Raw genomic sequence first — 23,472 nt, forward strand, 5'->3', positions numbered from 1 at the left:
TTTTTTTATTGGAGTTCAATTTGCCAACATATAGCATAACACCCAGTGCTCATCCCACCAAGTGCCCCCCTCAGTGCCCGTCACCCAGTCACCCCAACTCCCCCCCCCCCCACCTCCCTTCCACTACCCCTTGTTCGTTTCCCAGAGTTAGGAGTCTCTCATGTTCTGTCTCCCTCACTGATATTTTCACTCCTTTTCTCTCCTTTCCCTTTATTCCCTTTCACTAATTTTTATATTCCCCAAATGAATGAGACCATATAATGTTTGCTTCGACGTGGAGGGACCTGGAGGGTATTATGTTGAGTGAAACAAGTCAATCAGAAAAGGACAAACATTATATGATCTCATTCATTTGGGTTCGCCCTTCCTGTTTCACCCATTTGCTGGTCATCTCCGAGTGGATTCCGCAGAGGCGCTTCCACCGGCCAGGAACCGTGGCTGGGACTGGGGGCTCTTCCCCCCCCCCCGAGGCGCCAGGCACCCTTAGGTCCGCGTGGTGGACCCGGCACAGCGGACGCTGGTCCCCCCTCCCGGCGGCCCCGCATCACCCTTAGGGGCGTGGTGCACGGTCGCGACCCCGCCTCCTCATAACCCGGACATCCGATCTCGGGTAAGCAGGTGACGAGCGGAACCGTCACCCTAGGGTCGCCCGCCTCCAGTAGCTCCACCTTGGGCACCGCCTCCTCCCATCCCTCACCCACGTCGCGGACGCTCTAGAGGAGGAAATCCTATAAAAGCGGGCGCCAGGTGGCGCCTGACACCCATCGGGAACTGGAGGAGGACAGATGGAGCTCACCTGCGGGTGAGGGCGCCCAGCCTGCAGCCCAGACTCCCGATATTGCCCTGGCCCACTTTGGAGCTCTGCTCTCAGCCTAGGGCAGGTGGAGGGCATCTGGTGCGGCTTCAGGGCGTCTGCCCTGGGAGCTCCCGGCGGGCACAGCAGGACCCCAGCAGCCCAAGGGAGACCTGGAAAGTCTGGGCAGCTGCTGGGCTGGGGGCAGACTCTACACAATTCCCAGGCTGAGCGTTGCAGACATGCGCAGAAAATTCCCCGAATACATCAGCAGGCCCTGGGCAGAGACTGTAAAACCAAAATCATGGATTTACTCATAGAACAGCAATGGATGAATTGTTTTTATCCTATCATTTCAAGCAGAGGATGTCCTTCTGAGTCATGCACACAAAGCTCAGGAGGGAGGGAGGAGGTAATCATTACACTTGACCACACGAGAGCTTAGACAAAATCCGTCTCCGCATATGCCGCAATGAAGTCCAAAGACAACAATCAGGTATGTAGAACATTGGTACAAATGCACATGTGGCGATACCAATACCGATTTAGGCATTACTTACCTTAATAAAAACTATCCCCAAAAATGGAGGGGGAGGGGGCTAAGAGTCATTCACTAAATAAATCCAGTTTCAGGACACTGTACAGTGCAACAGTATGACTCTGTGTGTGTGTGTGTGTGTGTGTGTGTGAGAGAGAGAGAGAGAGAGAGAGAGAGAAGAGGTAAATGTCAATGAAGAACTGTTCCATAAAATTAAGAGAGAAAAAAAAGATGTGGAACTTCCTTTGGTGTTAAAAATTATTTTTCAAGTACATGTATTTGTCTTTAACGAGGTGGACAGGCAAAGGAACTAGAATCACTATAGCAATTTCAAAAATAAATGGGAATCAAGTCACTCCTGGTTTAATGCTTATTTATAGAAGTGCTAGAGATCATATGATATTGGCAGACAGAGAGATATGTTGATCAGTGTAATCAATACCCAAACAGATTGCCCAAGTCCAACCAAATTTTGGCAAATGTGCAAAATCCATTCATGGGAGGAAAGATGGCCTGCCTCTCCATCACATTGGAGGACAGTACTCAGACATCCACAGGCAAAACATACAAGCAGGCAGGGAAGCAGGCCGCAGACACACTGACAGACAAAGAAACAAAAATCCTTTACCTAAACACTCATACATCATACAAAAATGAACTCGAAATGGATCGCATACTTCAATGGAAAATGAAAGTAGAACATACTGTAGTAGGATGGGGGGAGAATTCCAAGAGGAAAAATTGGGGATCTAGAGCTAGGCAGAGATTTTAATACCTAACACCAGATATGTGATCAATGAAAAGAAACAGACATTGGAAGTCATCAAAACTAAAACCTAGGCTTTGCAAACACTGTCTGAAGAGGACCAAATGACAAAAAACAGACAGAGGCTTGGGAGGAGGAATAGGTGAGTGAGGGGGAAGGTTGAAAGGGAGACACAAAATAAGGAAAATCTCCTAGAGGTTAGAACAGGGTCACTAGGTGAAGGGAAGTACAATCCGTTTACATGGGAAGTCTGGTGCATGGCCAAGGTAAGGAAGAAAAGGACCAAAATTTTAGGTTTAGAACTTTTTAAATGTTGTGTGTATGAGGCAACCAAGTCATAAAATCAGCTGGGTGGTTTTTAAATCTAATTCTGGATGGACATGAGATATGGGGTTTATAAGCTTAGAGTTCATAATTGATCACCCGCTATTATTCAAAAACCTGTAGCAACAATAGACAGTCTTGGGCCTGTCAGATTGAAGAAGCTATGATGCCACTATAAAAATTTCAGGCATGAAGAACATCATATTTTATTTTATCAACACCAGATGACTAATATTTAGCCTAGCATGATGCAGGAAAATTATGCATGGGGTGATACTGACATAATGCCCATCATAACTATAGATTTCCCTGAGTGGGAATAACAACAAGAAAGAATTTAAAATTTATGGGGTACTATCTTTATTTTACAGGCATAGATCTGCTGTGCATCTTCCACATTACCAATATCCCTAAGTGGGTCAGTGTAGCAGGGTGCCTGCTGGCCATAACATTTTGACTATAGCTCACTCCTGGATACCATACTCATTGCAGCCATGGATACTCTTCCAACAGCTCCAGCAATAGCAATCGTGCCACCATTTTGAATTAAAATGCCATCTTCTGATTCAGATACAACTCCAATGTCTGTGACATCCTCTGCCTCCTTTATGGATCACCATCCTGGTAAACTTCTTGCAACTCAGGACTCGCCATCACTAAGCCCAGCCTCACCACCCCACCCACACTGTTACCGTCAGCACCAACCACTTGGTGGGAGACCTTCAATTAATGGAGAAACCAGATACATAGGGAACCTGATGAAGCAGTGGAAACCCTCACTTCAATCTCCACAAGAATTGATGACAGCTGTGAATTCTGCAGTTACACCAGATTTACCAGGTGCTTGACAGTGCTATGCAGGCTTGTACCCAGGTTCTTTATGATAGTGATCTTTCCTTGGAAATGTAAGTTAAGCTGAGTGATTTAAGAAGGTTAACTTTTGGTCATTTGGTGACTGGATATGGTACTTTGTTAAGAGTTCTTTGTGATGCTTATAAATTGATAATATTAGGAATACAGTTGCTTAAACAAACTGGCATTTAAATTATGGTATAAAAGAAAAAAATAAATTATGGTATAAAAGAATGTGCATCAACAGAATAATTCTCCCAAAATATGACAGTGTTCATGATTAACACTGCAAGGGATGTAGAATCACAGGATAGATTGATACTTTTGTGTACTTCGATTTGTACAGGGAATTAAGTTCTTAATATTCATTAGGATGTAAGTGAAATGGAGTGAATGGTTGTGTATCAAACTGGTGATTTCAAATCCACTTATTTAAGACAAAGACAAAACAAGTTGTTTTTTAAAAAGTAAAGTTGTTGGGATATAAAAAGAAAGTTGTATCAGGATGTCATCATCTTAACTGTTCTAACGCACAAGAACACAGTAGTGCAGCTGCAGAGAAGCCTTGTTGGGAGCTAACCAATGAAAACGCGTAGAAGCAACTGTTGCTGGGGCACATTTAAACTATAAATATTGAAAGTTTGGGAGGATCCTCCAAGAGTGTTCAGTCTGGGCAAGGGTACATTTTGCTTTTCTAAAATAGCTGTCTGAAGTCCCTGGGACTATTAGCTCTCATCCTTAGCTCTGCTAAAGGGGACTCGTTCCCTGGTAGTGGTGAATGCTGAGCAGCCACCTCATGAAACAGATCAACCTGCCCACCACCACCACCTCCCACGTCCCATAGCGACGTGCCTTGAAGCTGGACAGGAGCGCTCAGTTGCCTAAACCAAGTCTCCCCGGTGTGAACTCACATAATGATACACATTAACTTAATGTGGATTTGATTCTTCCATTTCCCCTTGCCTGCGACTCCAACAATAGTTTGGAGTATGTTATTTGTTTATCGCCTCATTGAAAGACCATATCCAGCATGCAAATGGCTTGTGAAATAGAGTTAAAATAATTGCCGGCAAAGAGAGGCTGATTCTCTGAGCACTAATTTGCTTCCCAAAACAGGGAGCACCCCTGTTCCAGCAACCTCGGGCAGGTCCCCCGTCATTGGAATGGCCTCAAGCTGTGGAGAGCCCACAATGCAAAAATGTTCCCTGAAATTCCTTTGGATCCTGGGGACTGGCAGTGCCCACTGGGCCAGTCACTGCTGGTGCCTCCGCCACACTCAGGGCTCCCAGGAGTGTCATCCTGGAGGGTAGCCCCACCTTCCCACTCAGGCCTTGCCCTTGCCAGGGTGTCCAGGCTCCTCAGGTTCTGGCTGCGGGTGACCTAGCATTTGGGGAGGTTGGACCTTGCCACGAGGCACACGCCTCCCAGCCCCCAGAGCCTGCCCTGGCCCCAGGGGCCTCTCCAGACACCGGGCCTGTTGCGGGTCCCTGGCTCCCTGAACCTGTGGGGCTGGCTGGAGCTCCATACCCCCAGGCAGCCTGCTGAGGGGAGCCTGGCCCTCCAGGCCTGTGGAGTTCTTGGGGGAGGTGGCCACCCCCAACCCTGAAAACACTTTCCCCGCCTGGCCGTTCTGAATGGGCTGCATCATTCCCCCTTTGGCCCGGCAGCCTGCTGGGGCCCGGTGCTTAGCAGGAAGCAGGTCCCCCGGGGTGTGTCGGTGAACCCTACCCGCGGAGGCCAGACGGGGGCCCAGGTGCCCTCCAGCACTACGCTCCGGGGAGCGAGCCGGCTCGGGTAGCTTGGGGCTGGGAACGCGGCACCGGCCTCGCAGTCCGGACCGCCAGCGGCTGACCTGGCCTCCCCAGCGGCCTCCCCGGTCCCTGGCTCCTCTGCATTGCGCGGCTCGTGCACGAGCAAGAAGGGCCGCCCTCCGCGCGGGTGCACCGCCGCGGCCCTCCAGGCCTGGGGAGCTCTACCACCTGCTGACCCTGCTCCGAGGGCTGTTCGGCGGCGACAGCGGGAAACCGGCGACCGCCGTCCATCGGGACTGACCACCTGGCCAGGTCTCGGCCTACCTCCCTGCGATTCTCCCAGGAGGGCAGCGCCAACACTCGGTTCGGCCCCAGCCGGACCAGGCAGCCCACGTCCCCCCAACTCTGCCTAATGAGGCATAGGACCATTGGCAGGGAGGGGTTAAGGCTCCGAAAGAACCAGGTGCCAGGGACCCCACAGAGCCTGCTCCCGTGACCCGGCTCTCCCGGTATCCAGCCCCCCTAGGCCAGGTCCCTGGGTCTCCAGGTCGGCCAGCAGGGGGCGCAACCTCTGGAAAGGCCCTAAACCCTGAGTAGCCTCAGCCAGGAGGAGCCCACCCTGGCAAGACAGGTTTTTGAGCGGCCAAACATTATGACTGGCCCCAGTCAGTCCCCCTTTGGGCCAGCTGCCTGATGGTGTCCCGGGCTTCTCCAGCACTCCAGGCTCTCAGGTGAGTCTCCTCGGAGGGGACCCCGCGCATCCCTCCTGGCCTAAGCAGCTCATGCCCTCGGGCTCCCTTGCACATCAGCGGATGCTAGGCCGGGAAGTAGTCAGATGACCCGCACTCCACAGCTGGCAGCGCTGACCAGGTCCCCCCAGCCTTGGCCTCTTGCAGTCCCGTGGCTCCCCTGCTAGGCGTGGCAGGCAGGAGGGTCGTGAGCACTTAGCTCACCGATGGCAGCTGTGGACATCAGGTCTGTCTAGAAACTCCTGCAAAGCCTCCAGCCTGGAGCTAGCCCACCCCTCAAGAATCTTTCTGAAGTGGCTCTTTGACCTAGTCAGTCAGTCCCCTTTCGGATTGGCGGCCTACTGCGTTCTCAGGCTTCCCTGCGATCGGTTGTCACAGGTGCCCTTGGAGACTGCTAGCCCAGTAGCCAGCCAGCGGGTCAGGTGTCCGCAGCTTTACCTTCAGAGGGAAGAGGTGCGTTTGTGCAGGTTAGGGCTTGGAACTAGTCATCTGCTTGGTGCCTCCCAGAGCCCGCTCACGTGGCCTGGCTCTGCACACAGTTGCCCTGTTCCATGGGTCTGGTGTCCCTGCTTGAGTTCCTTGTACATATTCGGGACACGGCCTGCATCCAGTATAGACCAGTCGGGGTCCTTTACACCTGTACAGCTTCTCCTGATGCCAAAGCCCCTGCATGGGCCACTGGGTGGAGTTATCCCACACCTGGAAATCATGGGAGGTGGCATCTTTAAACTAGGAGCCGTCATTGCACTTTGGGACAGGCTGCCTGTCCTGATCCTGGGCTTCTGGAGCATCACTCCCCCCAGGTGTCTCGAGGTGGAGGGTAGTTCAGGCAGGAGGGCCCTGCAGTGTCAGCACCACCCCACCTGTCCCTGGCAAGCTCTGCCTTCTGGAGAATGTGGTATCTGGCTTGGAATGAGGCAGATGCCAGGGACCTTAATGAAATAGCCTGTTCCTGGGGCCCCTAGATGGCTCAGTCAGTGAAGTTTCTGCCTTCGGCTCAGGTCATGATACCTGGGTCCTGGGATCAAGCCCTGAGTTGGGCTCCCTGCTCAGTGGAGAGCCGCATTCTCCCTCTCCCTCTGCTGCTCCCCCTGCTTGTGCTCTTTCTCTTTCAGTCAAATAAATAAGTGAAATCTTTAAAAAAATAAAATAGCCCCTTCCTGTGAGCCAGCTTCTCCCTACAGCTGCTTCAGCTGCTTTTTTCCAGGCCCACGGCTCAACAAACTAGAGGGCCTGTGCAGATGCATGCAGCACTTGATCAGCCTTGCCGGAAGCAGTGCAGGCTTGTGAGGTTCCAGGAAGACATTGTCCACCAGGTTGGAGGAAATCCTCCCTGGGAAATCTTTCTGAGGCTAAGGATTTTACATGTGACAGTCAGTCTCCGTTTGCACTGTCTGACAAGGGGTCCCAGGCTTATCTACCTGCCAAGGCTTCCAGATGTGTCTGGATGTGTCTTATTGGAGGGTAACCTGACCATTCCTCAGCCTGCCCTGGCATTGGAGTCCAGATTCTTCAACTCTGCCCTCAGGGGGTATGGAGTATAGGGCTTGGAATGAGGCAGAGGCCAGGGACCCCTCATAGCCTGCTCTTGTGACACAGCTTCTGCTCACAGCTGCCTCCTTCCATGTGCCTGACTTGTCAGACCTGGGGAGCCTGGGCAGGTGCATGGCATACCTGTTCATCCAGCCTTGGTCTACAGGAAACGCTGCAGGCATCTGTGGTTCTGAGAGGACCCTTACTATCTGAATGGCCTCAGGACGGAGGGCATCCACACCAGTAAAAATCTTTGGAGGCAACAGAGTTAAACTGGCCACAGTCCGTCTCCATTTGGACTGCCTGCCTGAGGGGGCCCTGGGATTCTCCAACAATCAAGGCTCCCAGATGGCTCTTCATGGAAGATTGCATGACCATCCTGAGCCCCCCTCACCTCTGTCCACCTCTACAAAATTTCCGGAGTCCCTAGTTCTCGATTCAGGGATTATGTGCATACTTTTTAAAGATTTTCTTTTTAAGTAATCTCTACACCCAATGTGGGGTCCAAATTCATGACCCCGAGATCATGAGTCACATGCTCTACTGACTGAGCCAGCCAGGTGCTCTGGGACACGGGGCATTTGTGGAGGTTAGGGCTTGGAATAAGACAGGTGCCGGTTTCTGCCACTAGCCTGCTACTGGGACCTCGCCTTTCCCGACACCACTTCGTTGCAGATGTCTGACTCACCTTACTTGCAGTGCTTGTGCATGAGCGGCACTGTGCTCTTTGCAGCTGGCCTTGGGATACCAGAGGGTATCTTGGCCCATGGGCTTCAGAGAGGACCCCACTACCTGAATGGCTTCATGTTGGAAAGAACCAACCCCAAACACTTCCTGATGTTCTGGCTTCAACTGTTGACTTACATCCCCCCACCTGACTGACTACTTTTTTGGGTCACTGTGTTTCCTAGCAACAGACCTCCCAGAAGTTCCAGTTTAAGCAGGAAGCTCAATGAGTTTTTCTGGGAGTATTGCTAGTCACCCTTGAGGCTAGCAGGTATTTGGGGATCAGCCTGAGCTCCATATTCCTGGATGGCCCTGGCAGCCCATATCTGATTTTCATGATTTGGACTGCACAGGGGCAGCACCTGTGGGTTCTGGGGCATCTGGGACCTGGATTAGGCCTGCATCCCAAGAGGCTTGGCCCCAGAAAAGGGCTACTGCCTAATTCCAAACACCAAGGTACACACACCAAGGTACCAAGGCTTATATTCCCCCAAAGGCACTCTGCACTGCCTTGCCACAGCTGGATTGGGCAAGATGGCTGGGGTATCTTCCAGGATGAGACTCCTATGAGCCTTCATTGCTGCTGACAAAGGCAAAGGAAAATGGTGTTGCTTGTATGTCAAGTGGTTCTAACATGTAAACTAGGGCCCATTTCATAAGGGCCCCATGTTTGTCCTTATTGGAGGAAACAATGAACTTTGAACTGTGCCAGGCTGCAAATGTTCCAAGGACCCAGCACAAACACTTGCAACTTGGTACAGTAAGGGCTTTCTTAGGGATAGCCAATTATACTCAGGAAGGAACCAATTATACTCAGCCAAATTTAGGTTTCTGCTACCATCAAAATTCTTTGCAAAAAACACATGCAAACAGTTTGTCTTTAAAAGCCCTTGACTTTTGTTCTCTGAGGGAGGCTACAATTTGGGTTGCTGTCCATATCTGTCCTCAGAATTACAGTTCTGAAACCCCAAATAAATGCTTTTGTTTTACTCTAGCTTTGCCTCTTTTTTAGGTGGACATTTCTCATGGCAGCAGAACCGGCATCCAAGCTACATTATGCTTCAACTTCTACACACTGTTGGATTCAAGCATGGCACCTACATGAGCACTCTGTGGGGCTGCGGGTTCCCTGGAGAGTCCTATAGGCTCTGAGCCTTCCTCCTTGGTTGACATTCTAGCCTTTCTTTGGGTGTCTTTTTGGTGCCAGCTTTTATAGAGCAGTAACACTTCTCTGTCTGCATTCTGTTCCAGACAAGTGCCCACAGGGGAGAAACCCTTCCCTGGCCAGACTCTTCCCTGTATGGCTTCTCACAGAACACTGACACTTTTCTAACCCATAGTTTCTATAGGGGATTAACACTGTTACATCTGGACTATTCCCTGAGGATGCTCTGGAACTTCCAATGTCAAAAATGCTACCTAGAGAGCAGTCCCCATCTGGGACTCCAGGTGTTTTTATGTGTAGGTATGATGGATCTTCTTCCTGTAAGCTTTGGACTATATGATGGACCTATATTATTAAGTGATTAAAATTGCAATGGCAACTTTGGGGATCCTTTGAAATTCTAAAAGTTGGGGATCCCCGGGTGGCTCGGCGGTTTGGCGCCTGCCTTTGACCTGGGGCGCGATCCTGGAGTCCCGGGATCAAGTCCCGCGTCGGGCTACCGGCATGGAGCCTGCTTCTCCCTCTGCCTGTGTCTCTGCCTCTCTCTCTCTGTCTATCATGAATAAATAAATAAATCTTTGAAATTCTAACAGTTATTTCTTTGCATGCATAATAAGAAAAGGGATATAACACCAATCAAAATGAATGGGAAGCATATTTTCAGGCCTCCAAGCAATCAAGTGAATTGTAACTCACTTTGTTACCAGTTAGACTCCAAGACCTGACCTTTACTGCCTACCTTCTGGTCCTCACAGACCTTTGTCCCACATTTTCCCTTAAGCTCTTCTTTCCAGCTTATCTCTGAATTCAGGCAAATGGGAAGTGAAACGGACCCCTCAAGGGTTAGTGACTGCCCTGATAAGACCTCCAGTCAGCGAAGACCACCCAGACCAGTTTGAGCTTAATCCCTGACTCAGGCCTCTGCAGATAGAATATGAAGTGACTTCTAGAATGACCAACAACTGCCTTTACCTCATTATAATACTAAAGTCTCAGCCCAAAGAGGAGCACAAGCCTCATTCACAAAACATACAATGTGTGTAGAGTCATGGCGCTTGTGGGACCTTTTGCCTTCCTCTCCATTCCTATCCAAAAATTCATCCCACCCTATAGGAGAGGAAACCATCCACCCTTGCTGGGGAAGTCAGGGCTTTGGAAGCCATTCCCTGTAATCTCTCTTCGCTGCAAATGAAAGTTTTCTAAGTGCACAGCTCACATGGTGCAGGCTCTGTAACTCACCAATGGTTCAGTTAACATCTCACATGGGTTGGGTTACAGCTTCCTAACAAGAAAATAACCATAGGCTCCCTAAAGCCAACTCTGACCTTTTCCAGAGACTCTGCAAAGTAGAAAGCTTTCTGGAGCTCCTGCACTGACCGTTGTCACCACTGCTACCATTTCTTTTCCTCTTCCCTCTTCTCCCTATTTTCTGCCCCTACACCCCAGCCTGGGTGAACTTTCAAACTATAACAACAACCTTGAAGTTCTTCCAAATCCCCTATTAATTCAAGCACCCTTGAAGGTAAAACCTAATGAAGGAGGTGTAGGAACTCCCTTAGTTCCTTGTAACCCTTAAACTAAGGCTGAATTGCAAACTATTATCAAGGAATTTCCCAGTGCCTTTGAAGACCCTCTAGGCTTTGCTAAAGAGTTTAACTTGATTGCTCAAACTTAGAAACCTGGTTATTCTGACCTCTACCAACTTATTCACATGCCTGTAGGCAAAGACCATGTTGGAAAAGCTTTAACTTAGATGAGTCCACTTTAAGGGGTCCCTTAAAAAAGAGGATTTCAGATCTCTTGGAGACAATGGAATACATTCTTTGGTTGATATGCAGCAGCTCGTAAAACTCAAAATGACTTCAAAAACAGTTAAAGGATATTTACAGCCTGCAAATAATAAAAAAAAAAAAACAGTCTTTAACAAAAGACTTGATTGAGGAAGTAACTTAGTCAATCTACCAGAAATTAAATTTGCAATTTTATTTCAGTTACTTATGGTCATGCGCGCACGCACACACACACACACACCCACATCACATTCGTATGTCTATGTGTGTGCTGGGCCATAAAACATATATTTCTTGCTGTGGAATGATCCCACATACTTGAAAGCCACTGCTCTTATATCACAGTAAATTGACCTACAAGAATCTGTGCAGCCAGCTGAAAAGGCCAATATAAGCAAACCACCCTCTCTGTTCTGTACACACAGTGATAACTCCTCAAGGCCGAACCGTAATCACTGGTGTAACAGGCTCATACTTTGTTGACTTGTTTGCAGCCAAGCAGCAAATTGATTTAAGACACTTCTACTCGTAACTATCTGCAAGGCTGGGAAGTCTGATGATGGCTTCCCATACACCTATAGCTTTGCCATTAATTCAGAATTGTCCCATTTCTTCAAATCTTTATTTTGCCTATCCAACTGAGAGCAACGCTCTTTAATAATATTCTGAGGATCCTGTTGACCCTGCCTGTTTTTTTATTCTCAGACTAACAAAGCAGTGTCAGGATGAATCGATAAACAAATGAAACTCTTACTGTAATTTCCAAAAAGTGTAAGGTTAAAAGAATATTGAAAAGGGAATTTAAGTAGTCAAGCAGAGACTGGAATGGATTTATATAAGCTGAAGAGAGAGTTTTAATATCAAAAGCACACTGGTGCATAATTAAAAATTTGGTTTTCTTTCTGTTAAAGGACAAGTATTCTTGGATTATATGGGTCTGCTCTAAATAAGAAATTGTAAATCATGTTTATTTATCTTTAGGTGATCGTCTTCATCACGTTTGATTACTCAAATACACGGAGTCTTCTGGATATTAAGAGACCTAAATTTCACTTACAACTATGTGACCCTTTGTATTTGCCTTCAAAATCTTTTCTTGTCACTTGGTCACCTAGATAATGAACCATTATTTCATAATCATTTATAATCTTATTTGATCAAGTATCTAAAACCTTTTGATTTTTGACAAACTTCCCCAAATCAAATTCTAAATAAGTCTTTTGACCTAAAAATAAACAAGTTCCTGGAACTTCTCAAAAGATTTGCTCCTTCTCCTTATAGAAAGGGAGATCTTACACTAATTAGGGTTGATATGTCAAATTATATGGGAAGCATAGTCAAACAAAAAGTATTCTAAAGGGGAGTAGAAGGATGGGTGATGGACATTTAGGAGGGAACGTGATGTAATGAGTACTGGCTGTTATACAAGACTGATGAATAACTGACCTCTACCTCGGAAACCAATAATACGTTATATGTTAAGTAATTGAATTTAAACAAAAAATTTAAATGTAAGAAAAAGTGATGCTAAAGGAAAAAAATAAAAAGTGATACTAAGCCTTAATGATGTATTTCTATAAGGATATGTTCTAAGTGTTCTAGAAATTTATGCAAAATTCCTAAAATTCTAATGTCCTGGCATAATGTTATCAGTCATAACCTTATCATTAACTTAAAGTGTTATGTGCCACAGAAATAACCAAATTTATTTGTTAATTCCATCATAATGAATTCTCATAAGATCTCTAATATTTGCTATTTCAAATCTTTTACAGGTAGTTATAGTTTTATGTGCTTCATCTTCAAAGTGACTCATAAGAAAGACTTAGATAAATATGCTAAAACACAGATTTTATTAAATTTAAAATCATAACATTGAACTTAGTTATGAATACATAACTCAAAATTTCTAAAACATGAATGGAAAAATAATTGCTTTAATGTTTTCTTTTCCAGACTGAGACGACCTTTATTCTTTTCTGCACTAAGCTATCTATAACCTCTATCAATTTGGTTAAAGTATTTCTTTATAACAACAAAGTTTGAAACATTTATCATTTTCTCCCTGCCTGATCCCTCCAGAATTCTGAAATGCTTATTAAATATTTTAATTTTTCAGAACAATGTATGTATTTGTATAAGTCCAATAAGTATCTATGGGCTGCCCAATGCCCCTCACCCCTGCCTCTTTGATCCACAGCTAATAAAAGGGGATATATCTGACACCATGAAGGCTCCTACTGCTTCTAATGGCTTCTATACAAAATAACCATGCTTTGGTAAAGCCATCTTTCCACAGTGTGTCTCCAGTAGATAAAGACCTTAAATACTACGCCATACCACCTGGGGACTTCACTTACTGGAACAGGCATCTTCAGAAAAAATCTCTACCATCCCATTGGAAAGACACCTATCAAGCTGTTGACTAATCCTTGTGCTACCAACTTCCAAGGAATAGACCATAGGATTCATATGTCACATCTAAAGAAAGCACCAACCCTAACTGAATCTGCGCACCAACTGGTGACCCAAAAGTAGATTTCCAGGAGTTGCAGCCAACAACAGATGAAGGAGACAATGTTCCCAAGATGACTGGACCAGATCTGTAGAACTCTTTCCTTGCTGCTCCTTACTTTGTTGTTACTATTGTTTTTCCTCTTTCTCTTAAAGAGATAATGCTCTTATCTGCATTTATCAGTGGATTACAAAAGGGGGAGACCTCTGTGTTACATCTGTCACCAGAAATTCAAATCTGTTTGTGAAGTTGGAAATCCCTGGGTCCTCCCTACAACCAATTGCTCTAGTCCCAGTGGTGCTGCTGATTAGCCCCACAGCCTTTATGTGTTACCTATCAGGTTAAGTTGCTAGGACCAACTGTTCCCATACCTTGTTTCAACCTTTCCCAGTCATAACCATACTAGTTCAACCACATACCTTGAAAAAAGAGTTGTCAGCAGTGAATCCATTTTGTACTTTGGATTCCATTTTGTTAAAAATATGGAACTGTACTAACCTTGGTGAGTTACAAAAAAATAGGTTATTTGCAGAAAAAAGACTTTCTGAGGACTGTACAAACTATGCTTTTCTTACTAATGAATGAAATATCCTTGATCAACCAAGGAATGATAACAGATAAATGTACCCTTCAATCTCACATCTTATTTTTCTAATCTCAATTCTTGATAAACTGATGTAAGTTTTCTTTTTTACTTCCTTAGATCTGCTCTATTGCATTATTAAATTTATTGAGCCCCTTAGATACTTAATGCAACATTCTTTTTTTCTTTAAGATTTTATTTATTTGAGAGAAAGTAAGTGAGCAAAGGAGAGGGCACAGAGGGGCGAAGGGGCACAGGGAGAGGGAGAAGCAGACTTCCCCCTGAACAGGGAGCCCAACCAGAGGCCCAGTTCCAAGAACCCAGGATCATGACCCGAGATGAAGGCCTAGGCTTAAATTAAACCTACTGGCCCACTTAGGTGCCCCCTTAATTTGATATTCTTAACAATGTACTAGTTATCTGGATCATTATGCAGAATGTCCATGAGATTTTTAGAACATTAATATTGCTAATTACCCTTAATATGCTCATATGCTCGGTAAAAAAGTTCCACTTAATACACTGGTGGTTGTGGAATCCAGAACCTCCACAACTACCAAGATTATGACCACTCAACAGGTTGATTCATTTGAACCAAATGGCTTAACAAAGCTGCAGAAGAGGAAAGTGCCTAAGCAGAATTTTCTGACCGCTGCCTTGTTGCTCAAACATGGCCTAACCCTAGTGACGGTGACATCTTGAATTGACTATCAGACTTAAAATGCCCTCTGACGTGGGACATAACTTTCTAGGACTGATCCATCTCAATGACATGGGCCTAAGCAAATCTATAGTTGGTCAGCAATGCTTTCAGAGCAAGGCTTGATCAAAAGAGGAAATGTGAAAGGAGAAGTAAAATGGAGTCTCTATGCAAGGGGTTTTAACATGGAGATGGGAGACCGTTAAGGAAATGGGCCTTATCCATGTTCTCAGGGAATAAAACTATAAATGCTGAACTGGGCTAGACTGCAAATATTCCAAGGACTTGGTCCAACATCTGCAACTTGCTGCAGTAAGAGCTTTTGCTTAGTGACAGCCCTAGCAACCAATTATTCAGCCACAGTTAGTTTTCTGCTGCCAACAGCAATCAAAATTCTTGTAAACAACACATAAAGCATTCCCTTTCTCCTAAGAAAACTTAATGTTCATTATCTGGTGGGGGACACATTTTGAGGTGCTACCCTAATTTGTTTTCCTTGAATTACAAACCAGACTCCCCAAATAAATGTTTTTCTTTTATCTTAGCTCTGCTTCTTTTCTTGGTCTATGCTGTAGAAGTCGGGGATTTGAACAGACAATAAGTGTACATGGGGACTAACTTTCACCCACCATACTGGCTGCCTCAGAGTGATTTCGGGAATGGGTTCTCTCCTGTCTTAGGCCTATGTAGGTGATGCTGGATGGACCTAGCTCCCCAGAGCTAGAGGGCTCCAGCTGCCCAAGGCTTCCTAACAGGATGTTACTGTGCACACACACTCTGTGGAGCAGTTGCCGTGGATCTAGAAGAGGGCAAGGGTGTGGAGAGGTTGAGTCACAGAAGCAGGCTCTTGGGGGACAAGGCCTATGCCCAATTGCAAGCAGTGGGGTGCATAGCTGTGCACCTTCCCCTTGAAGGGGGGCTGGAGGATACAATACTGCTAGCCTATTGCCTGGCTGGTGAGTCCTCCAATAGAGAGAGTTAAAGTCCTAGTGGAGAGAGATGCCTAGGACTCCATCAAGTGGTGGAGTCCAGGTGGTGTCTGATTGTTGCCAATACGCAGGTGCTGCCTGAAGAGTGACTTGGACCATGAGTGGGCTCCCTCCCCAGACTGCTGGAGAGGCTATGGTGCCTGTGCATGCAGTGCACAAGTTCAGAGTTGCCAGAGATCTGGAGCAGAGCAAGGATCTGTAGGCTTCCATGGGAACAAGCTTTGCTGGACAAAAACTAGGCCCAATCACTAACTATGCAGATGTAGGTATTCCCCCCAACATAAAACTAGGGGATACTAGACTGCTTTCCTGGGGCAGGGCATTGAAATTTTTCAATGAAACACTCCTTGGGAGCCCCAGAGTACTGGAGAAACCCTAGACCTGATAAGGACGCAAGTCCCAATGGGGACTGACTGTCGCCAGTCTGAAGCACCACCTTAGTTTAGGGTGATTTTCAGGGAGGAGGTCTATGCCTGTGGTTATGGTTTGCTGCCTGTTACTCTGTTAGCAGTCTTCCTAATGGGTACAAGGTAATACATCTGATTGTGGTTTTGTGTTGCATTTCTCTAGCAATCAGTGATGAATGGGCATCTTTTCAAATGCTTGTTGGCCATTTGTATCTTCTTAGGAGAAAAGTCTGTTCTAGTCCTTTGGTCATGTGTACTTGGGTTTTTGTGGCTGTTGTTAAGCTGTGGTGCTTTACACATTCTGGACATTAACCTCTTATTAGACACATAATTTGCAAAACTTTGCCCCACCCCACAGGTGGTCTTTTTACCCTGTTTAGCGTTTCCTTTGATGTGCCCAAGTTTGAATAAATCCCATGTGTGTATTTGCTTTTGTTGCTGTGCTTTTGGTGTCATATCCAAGAAGGCATTGTCAAATACAATCTCATGAAGATTTTCCCTACGTCTTCTGCCAGTTTGATAATTTCCCTTCTTACACTTAGGTCTAATGCATTTATTGTTAATTGTTTACATGGTGAAGAGAAGGTCCAGCTTCATTCTTTTGAGAGCAGGTATCCACATTTCCCAAAGCAAGGAGTTCGGAATTTTTGAGGTTTGTAGAGCAAGCCAGTGTGTCTGGGATTTGGCAAATGGGTGAGTGGTGAAAGAGGGAATTGTAGATGCAGGTAGGCCCTGGATCCTAAAAGTTGATAGCACATGCAGAGTCTTGGTTTCATTCTCAGTGTTTTGGAAAGCACTGGAGAGTGACATAAACAGATTTAGACTTTTAAATGATCATTGTTTTCCTCCTAGAGTCAATCACAGAATTATCATAGGACTGAGCAATTCCACTGCTAGGTATTTATTCTACATAACTAAAATTGCACATTCATACAAACACTTGCACAGCAACAGTATTATAGCTAAATGGGTCAAACCCAAATACGAATCTTTCGATGAACAGATATATACCACACATTGCATATCCAAACAATGAAATATTTGTTATTCAGCCAAGAACTGGAATGAGATATTGTTACACGCTCCCATATGGATAAACCTTGAAAACATTATGTTAATTGAAAGAAGCCATCCACAAGAGACCACATCCTCCAAGACTCGTTTTTCATGAAATCTCCAGAATAAGCAAATCAATGGAGGCAGAAAGTAGATTAGTGATAGAGGGTAGGGGAGGGGGAAAATACAACTAATGCTAATAGGTAGGGAATGTCTTTTTGGTGTGATGGAGAGGTTGTGAAATTAGATGGGGGTGATGGTTACACAGCTGTGAATATATTATAAACCATTGAAGCGTTGATGGGATGAGCACTGGGTATTATTCTATATGTTGGCAAATTGAACACCAATAAAAAATAAATTTATTAAAGAAAGAGAAACCATTGAAGCGCACATTTTTATTTATAATTTTTACATTTTTAAATTTAGATTCAATTTGCCAACATATGGTATAACACCCAGTGCTCATCCCCTCAAGTGTCCTCCTCAGTGCCCCTCGCCTAGTTACCCCATCCCACCCACTTTGCCTTCTACAACCCTTTGTTACCCAGAGTTAGGAGTCTCTCATGGTTTGTCTCTGTCTCTCTCTCTCTAATTTCCCATTCATTTCCCCTCCATTCCCTTCGAATCCCTTTCACTATTTCTTATATTCCACGTATGACTGAAACCATATGATGATTGTCCTTCTCTGATTGACTTATTTCATTCCGCATAATACCTCCAGTTCCATCCACCTCGAAGCAAATGGTGGGTTTTGTCTTTCCTGATGCCTGAATAGTATTCCATTGTGTATGTGTGTGTGTGTGTGTATATATATATATATATATATATATATATATATATATATATACACACATATATATACACACACATATATGCATATGCACACACTATATATATATATATGTATATATCACATCATCTTTATCCATTCATCTGTTGAAGGACATCGTGGCTCTTTCCAGCTTGGCTATTGTGGACATTGCTGCTGAGTATTGGGGTGCAGGCGTCCCCATGTTTCACTACATCAGTATCTTTGGGGTAAATGCCCAGTAGTGCCATTGCTGGGTGGAGGGGTAGCTCTATTTTTAACTCTTTGAGGAACCTCCACACTGTTTTTCCAGAGTGGCTGTACCAATTCGCATTCCCACCAACAGTGCAAGAGGGTTCCCCTTTCTCCAGTCCTCTCCAACATTTGTGGTTTCCTGTCTTATTAATTTTTGCCATTCTCACTGGTGTCAGGTGGTATCTTATTGTGGTATTGATTTCTATTTCCCTGATGGCAAGTGATGTGGAGCATATTTTCATGTGCTTGTTGGCCATGAGTTTGTCTTCATTGGAGAAATTTCTGTTCACATTGAAGTGCACCTTTTAAATCATGTATTTTGTTTGTGAGGTATATCTCCATGGAAAAAAATGCTATTTATATATACTTGAAAATCCACTGTAACTGCTGAGTAGTAAATGGATTGTGTTGGGCAGGAATAGTGGAGGCCATTAGGCAGAGGACTGGAAGGCAGCAAGCGTGATGAAATTCACACATTGAGAACTGTTAGATCTTTGATTCCAAATTTCATGTATCTCTAAGCTGTATCATTTGGCATCATGAAAGGGGTATAGATTTAGTCATTTAGGTGCCCCTTCCTGCTGTCTAGCTCCAGAAATACTCGGGCCATATTTTCTGAGGCCATTTGTCTGTTGAGGTTCAACCACTAGAGCTGCTGTTTGGAGGCAATTGCCGCATACTGGGGTAAACTCATTCCTTCTCTGTACCAGAACAATCAGCTTAAAGATCTACTGTTGGAAGACGGGATGGACAAAGGGCAGTGAAGTGTTTTGGCCTCAGAAATTGAGATTCTTCTTAGGAAAAGACCTTCTTGCACTCTTAAGTCATGAAAAGTTTTTTAGTTTTAGTGAAGGATTACATAGGACTCCTTTGTTCGACTACCTTTGTTCTCCTGGTTTCTTTCAAGGATCTCAATCTGAGTGGTTAAGTATATATATATATATATACACACACACATATATATATATATATATATATCTTGGTGGGAGCACTTAAGGATGTTGTTCATTAAGTACTATTTAAAGTCCTTCTCTTTGGTGGTAGAGAAATATTTTGTTATGGGCAGAGGATAGAGACTATCCAATTAAAATGGGATACATAAAATGCTCATGGTACGTGTGCTGAGCACTAGAGTTTAGAAAAAAAAAACAATTTGGTTTCCAAGGTTTGTTTGTTTGTTTGTTTGTTTTTCTTCCTGCAAAGGAACTCTAGTTTAGAATTATGGAGAAAACATTGTAATAGTAATCTTTCCCAGTATCCGGGCTGCACAAAACAAAGTTAAGAAGCAAAAACAGGCCTTGGGAGACTCCACAGTAGGGATCTGATGCACAGAGCACAGGCCATCATCCTTGGCACCATCCCTCACCATTTTTAGTTTTCAAAATATTATGGCCACTGGCCCCAAAGATAAGCAGCTTGCTGTATGCTATGCCCTTTGCTTTCCCCCATTAAAGTAGATATGCGGTCCACCCATTATCAGGATAAGAGTCACCTACAGATGTCCACAGTGACAGAAGAAACTATTAAACAAAGGGAATCCTGGGAATCAAATATAATACCAAGGCAGGCTGGCTAAATTCACTCCATCATACATAACTGTTTAATTTTTTCAAAACCAATGGAGTTTTCCCTCAATTATGTGCATGTGTGTCCATCCCATGAATTCACGTTAATGTGTAAGGGGATTCTCGGCAAATTGCAAGTGCTATGCAAACTAAAAAGTACGATTATGATTATCTTGATATAGGAATCCAATGTCAGCTTGAGCACTACTTCTCAGGTCAGCAAGAATGCCTTCAAGAAAGTGCTGATGGGGAATCCCTGGGTGGCGCAGCAGTTTGGCGCCTGCCTTTGGCCCAGGGCGCGATCCTCTAGACCCGGGATAGAATCCCACATCAGGCTCCTGGTGCATGGAGCCTGCTTCTCCCTCTGCCTATGTCTCTGCCTCTCTCTCCCTCTCTCTGTGACTATCATAAATAAATAAATAAATAAATAAATAAATAAATAAATAAATAAATAAATAAAAGAAAGTGCTGATACCAGGTAATAAATTGGTACAACATTATCCTAGAATGTCATGCTTGCCTTCCGTTATTCTAACTCAGGGGACCGTCCAATTCTTAGCTTCTCCAATTTGGAAAAGAAACCCATTTGCAAAGACTTCCAGTATGAAATCATTTCCAGCACCGCATGAGCCACTCCCTGGACACCAAGGAGAGATTCCCTTTAAACAGTTTTACACCGCACACATGAGGTATTTTCATGGTCTGGACCACAAAGTCCAGTTGGATGCCACTGATAGAATTTGAGAAGGGAATGAGCCCTGGGATAGGCATGCAGGACAGGGAGAGTGGCTTTGAACCTGTCGTGGGTAGCACGGTGACTTCTAAATTCCTCTCAAGCAACAGTTCTCCAAATGACCTCCCTTCTCCTTCCCCTGTTCCATTGTATAGGCAATTTCCCCAGTCATCCAGACGCCTATATGGACACCATTCTGAGTCCTCGGGTCTCCTATTCCCTGTATATGACCAGACATCATTTGCTTCCATTCTCCCTGAGAGCATTCTCCTATCAGTTCTGTCATGAGCCTCATTGTTCATTGGCTTCTTACGGCCAGACAGCTTTAATCTGAACACTCAGAACGGAAGACTTCTCAAAACAGAGGTGCTGCTCACTTCAGTTCTGTTCTAGCTTCTGAAGCTGCATTCTTCCCACTGTAACCTTCTGCCCAACCACCCATACCCTCTCACGGAAATGCTCTGTAGTGGTTTCAAAACCTTAGTGACTTCATACAAATTTAGTGTCTTCCAGTTCTGGAGGAGAGAAGCCCGAGGGGGTCTTACTGGACTAAAACCAAGGTGTCTACCGGGCTGAGTTCCTTCTGGAAGCTCTAAGGGAGAATTCTTTTCCTTGGCTCTTTCAGCTTTCATAGGCTGGAAGGCCCTTTCCCTGGCTCCCAGCCCCCTCTTCCATCTTTAAAGCCAGCAATGCGGCTCCAATCCCTCTCATGTTACCACCTCTATCCTTTTTCTCTGCTGTCTCCCTCTTCCATTTTTAAGGACCCTTGTGATTACATTGGGCCCATCTGGATAATCTAGATTAGTCTCCCTATTTTAACGTCAGATGCTTAGGAAACGTAATTTCCCTCTCAGCATAGGCTAATTTATTGACATGTTCTGGGAATTAGGACATACACGTCTCAGGGGGAGAGTGTCTTCTGTCTATCACATGCTCTATGCTATTCTCTGTCTCCCACATTTTCAGAAATGCTTTAATTATCTATGCCTCCTTTTGCAAAGATTTCAGCAACAATTAGTTTAATATTGTTGCTAGGAACCCCATGCTAAAATTAAGTAAGACTACTAATTGCAGATTATATACTGAGAGAGGTCTGGATTTATATTTTTAGGGTATGACACGGAATGATCTCATCTACATGCACTGTGCATTTTAAAGCACACTGGTAGCCACCCCGGAATTCCTGATAAAACACAGACCATCTTTTTTTTTTTTTTAAGATTTTATTTATTTATTCTTGAGAGACACAGAGAGAGGCAGACACAAGCACAGGGAGAAGCAGGCCACATGCAGGGAGCCCGATGTGGGACCAGATCTCGACACTTCAGGATCACGACCTGGCCCTAAGGCAAGTGCTAAACCGCTGAGCCACCCAGAGATCTCCAAACACAGACCATCTTAATATCTAACTGGTTTTAACTATACAAGGATGCACAGCTATTAATTATATCTTATTGTCAAGCGTTGAGAGAACTACATTTCAAATGTAAGTATTATAAAAGACAAGTCTAATGCTCAATCTGAAGTATTTCTGCAAGAGTCACTCATACACTTTAGCAAAGCTGTAGTGACTTTTCAAGTGCTCTGACCTGGACCTGGTTTTTTGGCTCTAACAGGGCAGCAGTCACAGGTGAGGATGGGTAAGTTACTTATCCTCTTGGTCTGAAACAGTGCAAAAAATAATTGTATTTTTAGGGCTTTAGATAAGGGGCTGGCGCCTGGGCTGTGACAGAAACCACTTCTTACTATCGTTTCCAATATAGAGCCATTCACAGAAAGGACAAAAGAGACAGAGGGGGAAGCAGGAACCAAAGGTTCTTGAAGGGACCTTCAGAGGGTGAAATACTGGGTTCTTAACTATGTCAGCCTGATACCACTAGACCAACTTCAGGTGTGCAGTATTTACCCAACCTGACAGATTATAGAAAATTGTTGTCCCTTTTTCAGAAGAGCCGTAGAAGTGGTCACCTCTAGAGGAGGTCTGGAAGGTATCTGCTGTTACAGAATCTTATACTTGTTCTTCACAGCATTCATCACGACCTTCATACAGATTATTTTTTGACATTGTTTGCTGAGTGTCTACCATGTGACCACCTTGCTTACCCCTGCATCCATAGCTTCATCACAAAGATTGGTTCCTAGTAGGTAATGTAAACGTTTGATGACTTAAGTCCTCAGGGGAGAGGGCAGAGGCTGTGGTTTTGGTTGCTATCTGATTTTTTTCATTGGTATCGTGAAGCGCTTCAAGGAAAAACAATGTCCTCAGCTCTCATTAAGTGTTTTCTGAAAGAACCCACATCTTACTCATTAGGAACTCTAGTAACTGACGCCACCTCAGGGGCTCCTTCGGGTTCCCTTCCTGAAAGGAAATAACGTGAACTCAACAGGCGGTCCAGGAAGACGGATTTTCTTTGATGTCACTTGCTGGGGGCTTTTAGAGTAACCTGTTAACGTTGTGGAGTGGGAGCTAAGTTTGTCGGCTCTTCTCTTTACTTATACTTTGAAATAGTTCTCAATGTGTGGTCCTGAACCAACCATGGGTATCGCTAGGAAACTTCCTGGAAATGCAAACCCTTGGACCGCAGCATAGACCCGATCCGTCAGACACTCTGGAAGCGAGATGCGGCAACCTGTTTTAATAGGTCTTCCAGGTGATCCTGAATCATGGCTAAGATCGAGAACTACGGTCGTAAACCAAACGAAGTCCACTAACGACCACCAGTCTACGTGGCCCCTGTGCTGGTGGGGTCCCTCACCCCCGACTACAGGTCGACGCCCAGGGCACGCCCACACGCCCGCCTGCCTGCTCCCTGGGTGCTCCCTCCCGCTATTCCCAGCGCCGTGAAACGCGCTTCACAGGACCTTCCTTAG

The 23,472-nt window shown here is 45.2% G+C and overlaps 1 long non-coding RNA gene across 2 annotated transcripts; it reads left to right on the forward strand.

The window, feature by feature from the left end:
• The first annotated feature begins 586 nt into the window (after window positions 1-586).
• On the forward strand, window positions 587-9,787 carry LOC140634728 (uncharacterized). 2 transcript variants are annotated; one of them, XR_012032115.1, is made up of 3 exons: window positions 587-1,289; window positions 2,793-3,326; window positions 9,045-9,787. It is a non-coding gene; the product is annotated as an uncharacterized lncRNA (long non-coding RNA). The 2 variants fall into 2 exon arrangements; XR_012032116.1 differs by having other exon boundaries at window positions 588-1,289; window positions 2,793-3,261.
• The last annotated feature ends 13,685 nt before the right edge of the window (window positions 9,788-23,472 follow it).

Source organism: Canis lupus, chromosome 6 (assembly GCF_048164855.1).
Source record: "Canis lupus baileyi chromosome 6, mCanLup2.hap1, whole genome shotgun sequence".
Taxonomy (NCBI): Eukaryota; Metazoa; Chordata; class Mammalia; order Carnivora; family Canidae; genus Canis; species Canis lupus.